Source organism: Serinus canaria, chromosome 13 (genome assembly GCF_022539315.1).
Source record: "Serinus canaria isolate serCan28SL12 chromosome 13, serCan2020, whole genome shotgun sequence".
Lineage (NCBI taxonomy): Eukaryota > Metazoa > Chordata > Aves > Passeriformes > Fringillidae > Serinus > Serinus canaria.
In genome coordinates, this window is record NC_066327.1 from 7658178 (window position 1) to 7663954 (window position 5777).

Genomic DNA, 5777 nt, shown 5'->3' on the forward strand with positions numbered 1-5777 from the left:
GTATTCACTGTTTACTTATGCTGAGTATACAGTGCACACACTGTGCCTCTTCTTCTGCCTGGGAAGGAATAAAGATCTACTGTTCAAGTCAGACAAATATTTTTAAAATGAAGCCATGTGCCAGAAAGGATTTCAGGAACTCCAGAAGTTAGCAATTCCACCTCTGCATTTTGCTGAGCAGATGTTGCTGCTCAGAGGAAGGATCAGGACTCATGGTGCCAGGGTTGCCCTGACTGAGCACTGAAATGGGCATTCAGAAAAGACACTTTGCAGGAGCAGCTCCAGATCAGGTAGGAGAAGAGGCACCTCTGGGAGGAAGACTGACCCTGTCCCCCTCTGGCCTGCATGGCTGTGCACGAACCATGAATGATACAAAACACAAATGAAGGGATGTTATGTGAGAATGATGAGAAACTAAAAGACAAAATATTCTGCATTTGGAGGAAAGATATGTTTGCTTTGCTTGGCTGGCTACTGGCAGGACTGGAGTTCATGAGTCTGTCAGAGTGGAACTTACATCTCTGATCAAATTTAGGAAGGATGCTGTCATCCTCCCTAGGATCTCAGTTCTAAGATCTGAGATTTCAGAATCTCAGCACAAAGCTAACGAGCCCTCTGCACAAGCATTTTTCATCAGCTGGGTTTCCCTTCCAAGGTGTCTGTAAATTATTTTGTGTGCAAAGATGGGATGTGAAAAGCCAGCACAGGCTGATGCTGAATGAGTAAGAACACAGAGCTGAGAGTGCTGGAGCCAGTCAGAAGTGAAACCACAGAGCTTGCAAGCGGCATTTGCTCAGGCTGCTCTCTTTAGTACAAAAAAACCCAGATGCAGTGACCCTTTCCTCATGTGAGGAATCTTTTTTGGATAAATATACCTCAGCTCCATGTGGAAAACCCACACACATAGCAGGAGCTATGCCCAGCAGATGATTGCCACGTAAAGTGCAGTGACTGCAAATTACCATCTCTCCAGAGAGAAATACTTCATCCTGGTCTGACTTCAGACTGATTCAATATGCGTTTTTTTAAGATCTGCTTTTTCATTCACTAATTAGTAGCCTAAATAAAATAAAGAGATTTTTGTGGGTTTTTTTCATGGGTTTGTAATGTCTTTTACCCATATTTCTTAATAACATCTTTCTCTAAACCTAAAAGGAATAATGTGACTGGCTGGCCTTTCCTATTTCTGGATTTGATTTATGCTGCAGTCTGTGAAGGAATGACTTACAGAGCCTTTCCACTGGCTGAGCCTTGTACAGAATCTGTGTTGAAATCCAGGGCATGCACAGAGAGGCCTGCCCAGTGCAGTGTGGGATGACCCAGTCCTCTTCCACATTCCCTCTCAGAATTTATTATGCAGAAAACGTGCTTTTCCTCCACAAGCCCCTATGTTAAATGTGTCACAAGCTTAAATCCCTTGCAGTTTGCTTTCTGAGCTTCAGGCAGGGTCATCTCTGTGTTACTTCAAAGTCTTCATTTCTTTAAGTGAAAATCACTGCTCTGTGGATAACATAGGGGTTGGGTGGGCAATGCTCAGAGGTGCCTGCTTGTAGCCACCCAGGTGCATTCCACTTCACTTACACCCGAGCTGTGGTGACACAGGGAGATGGGAATGTGTCTTTCTGCACAAATCAGCATCTTCCTCAGGCTCCAGCCACTTAGGGCATTTCCTTCTTAGTTCAAACAGAGAACACAGGGTGATTCATCATTTCTGCTAGCCAAGTTTACAAAAGAGTTTATTCATTTGCTGAGGCAGGGGCCAAGTTTTGATTAAAAACCATGAAATGTGGATATGGTTAAAAAATGTTTCAGCCTGGACACTGCCTCTTTTGCATGCAAATGATGGAGGTCACAGTCCTCAGAGCTGTCTACCCCAAACGCTCCCTGACAGATTTCAAGGCAGAATATCAGAAGATAATTTATAAAAGCTGCCTCATGTCCTGCAAGCCCCTTGGATGCTTAGCAAGGACTGCAGTCTGCATCACTACATCCCCTGATTCTTTCAGGCATCCCTGGATAATTTGGAAAATCTAATTAAAACATGGGCAATGCAATTTTAAATAAAAAGGGGAGAATATGTGTCTTTTTCCATCCCTGCAGTCAGACCCCTCAAATTCTGTATGGGTGCACTTGTGCAGTTTTAAATAAGCCAGTCAGGCAATTACCAGTTTTTTCTGTGTTTGCAGAAGTTTAAATGGCCTTGTGAATGTGCAGCTGGGCACGACTCAGAGCCCTGCCAGACCAGCCTCCACCAGACCATAATTATGTTGAACAGGAACAGGAGCTGTCAGGTCACTCCCTGGGAGGATCCTGGTGAATCCAGCTTTAGTGTGCCAAGCCTGGCTCAGGGACAGCTGGAGGTCCTGCTCTGTGTGCCAGACCTTTCCATCTGAACGCTGTGTGTTTATCTCGCCTCTTGTCTAGATAATCTGCAGCAGAATTTAAGGCATAAATCCCATCCTTTCACTTTTCTCTGTTGCACTTCAGTGTCCCCAAGGGGTGCAGCCTTGAATAACACTGAGTTATTCATGACTGCCTGCAGTCTCCCTGTCTGCTCAGCTCAGCTGCACCAGCGCTGGGGTGGCTCAGGGCCTCACAGGGCTGCCTTCCCAAAACAGCCTGTCAGCATAAAGCCTTCTGCCCATTCCAGGAGAATCCTGGCACAAGTCAGACTGCTCAGGAAACCTGCAGAGCAGGAGTTTGTTTGCAGCCAGGGTCTGAGTTTTGTCAGCAGACAAAGCACGGTATAGTTGATACCTCTGTGCTTCACACACTGGGTTTGTTTAGCCTGTGCAGGCAGCCCCATGCAGAGACACCTGAGCTGGCCGCTGGACAAAATTTCCTGCAATCAAGACATCAGATGACCTGTGGGGAGCAGTGGGGGCATGTAGAGTGGGCTGTGTGGGCTGAGGAAGTGCAAGTAGCCTGATGTAGCTTTTTGTTGTTGCTGTGTGCAGTGTGTTATTCCAAGAGGAAGATGAACTCAGGTCTGTTCACGGTGAGGTGTGTGTCTGGCCACACTGCCTTTTTCCAGAGTTTGCATCTTAGTCCCACCTTCTTGTGAGGGGGATATTTCTCCAATGCTCAAAGGGTTTGATTCAGGATGGCTTCCTGACAAATGCTCAGGAATTTTGGTGCTTGGAAATGCTCTGTGATTTTGCTGTCAGGTACCTGACAGTGCCAAGACCTCAGGTACATCTGGCACAGGAGGCTTGTTCCAGTCCATATACCCTTCCCTCACCTCAGAAGCCCCCTGGTTTTTGCCCATCATCAGCAATACAGTTTGTATTTCCTTTAGTACAACAAATCCTCCGCTTGTGAGATCCACCTATACACAGGAAGACTAAAAGTTAGATGATACTTTGTTGTCTTAGATAGCACCAATTCTAACATCATTATAGTGCAAGGATTTCACATCACCAGAGCTTCACACCTCCTGGGTGTTTCTCGCTAGCAGGTCCTCTAAGGACTGACTGTTCCTGGTCTTTGCAGCAGCCATCTGACTCCTCATGCCGCCAATCCACTCTTTTATACCACTTGTTCTAATTGGCTACAGGTGTGGCCTGTTAAGATCAGGCCTGCTTCTAATCTTTAGTAATTGGTCCAGCTGCAACTCATTGGAGGATAAGATTACCTTCTATACCACCTTCCTTTACCCATACTGTATCCCCCTATAATACTTCAGCAGACAGCACCTCTATAGCATGGCACAATCTTTTATCTACAGCTGATGTAAAGACATTGCTCAGACTTTTGGCTGGATCTTTGAACAGCAGACATTGGATGTTGGCATGCCTTGACTTTGGCTTCCATCCTTGCTTTTCTAGGATCTGGTGTGATTATTTTTTCATTCATGAAAAAAAAAAAAGGAAGCGCAACAGACACAGCTAATTTTAGAATTCATTCCTGTACAAGGCATTTTTACACATGTAAGTTTTAGTCTCAGTTTCAGGGAGAAACCTGAGCTATGCTGAGGTCAGAAAGAGTTGTTTTCCAGGCATATTCCTGCCTCCTCTGTTCTGACTCACTGCATTGTTTTATGGGAAATCCTATATGGCATGACATAAGTACTCTTCAGTTAATCTTAATATTTCCTCTGTCTAGGTCTTGACCAAACCCTTGTAATATGAGAGACAAGGGGGCATCCAAAAATACTTGTGTGCACTTTCTGCAGACAAGCTCTCTGCAAAGAGATTTTTACTTTAAAGGAACATAAGGGCTTTAAACACCCACTGGATGCTTGATTCTCCTGGTTTTAAAGCAGATCTCCATGTCATAGCTCTCTAGGTTCAGTTGTTCCTCTCACATATTCTCACTCCTCTCTCTGTCTGCAGTTGTGTAGGGTTATTTTCCCTTTTAAAGTACATTAATACAGCTGCTTTTGCCAATGGGCTCAGCATGGTCCAGCAGCAATGGACAACTGGCTCCATCAGGCATGGGGGGAAGCTTCCAGCAGCTCCTCATAGATGCCACACCTGCAGCCCCCCACTATCAAAATGTTGCCACACAAACCAAACATACCTCTACAAACACATTTTAAATTCTTTCTAATAAAAGAGAAGGAAAAAATCCATTTGTCCCAAACAAAAGAGCAAGAAGTCTATAGTAAAAATAGGTTAAAAAAGAAGCATCAGAACTGAGTAAGAAATCTAGCTCTGACTCATGTCATTGTGTCTAAAGATTTGTGTCTAAAGACTAATGGTGGTTTTACAGTCTCTAAAATGTACTGATATCTTTAATACCATCACAGACTCACAGCTTGCTTCTCTCATGGATAACGATGCAATCATTTCTGAATTCACCCAATAAATGTTAATGTACAAAGTGTATGTATGTGCAACATATGGAACTGTGTTAATATGTTCTGGTGACAAGACAGCTGGACCCTTTCATTATGGTTTATGATACTAGCAGTTGTTGAAAGCCTCAGTGAAATTGCCACCTTATGTTAGATATTTATTTCCCTATTTTCTATTTTTCTTATGGATTGTGCTTTGGTGAGTCATCTCCCAAAACCTTGTTTTTGCAGTTGTAGTTCACTAGATCTCTCTTTAGAAAATGGACTTGTGATGGAGTGAATTTGGAAAGCAAGAGGTAGCTTGTTCATGTCGTTTTGCTTGGTCTAATTAGGTTAATGGTTCTATTTAATATTGGAAAGATGTTATTTTTGGTGGAGGTGACAGTTAGGATGATTGGCAATGATGATGGTCACTCAGAATTAGTGTGAATACTGGTTTCTGAAGAGGAAACGCAGTAAATTAGACGTTCTGGTGAGCTGGGGAACGATTTTCTCTTTGTTTCAGCTCTACCCGTGCCTGTGTCGGGTCCGTCCTCGCCCGAAGCGGTGCCGTGGTCCCGGGAGACCCAGCGGGGCTCCGGCTGCTGCTGCCCTCGGCGGAGCCCAGGCCAGGTGGACCCATCACCTGCTCACACGGCCGTGCCACGATCCGGCACTGAGATTGTTTTCCTTCATTTCCATCATTTTCCCTCTGCCCCGAGCCCAGCACCTGCCTGGGGCTCACCCGGAGCTGCTGCGCGCTGGCTCGGCATTACTGTGAGCAGCGCCAGAGCTGCCGCCGGCCTGCAGAGAGCCCGTCCGGAGCCAGGCGGGCTGCTCCAGGGATGGAGCAGGAGCTACAGGTGTGTTTGGGTTCCCTCTGGATGCGCTCTTCACCGCGGAACAGCCGCTGCGAGACCTCGGCACAGCCCGGGCGGCGGGGCCGGTGCGCCGCTACTCGCGGCATTACGGCGGGGGGCGGGGCTTCGAGCGTGGGGAT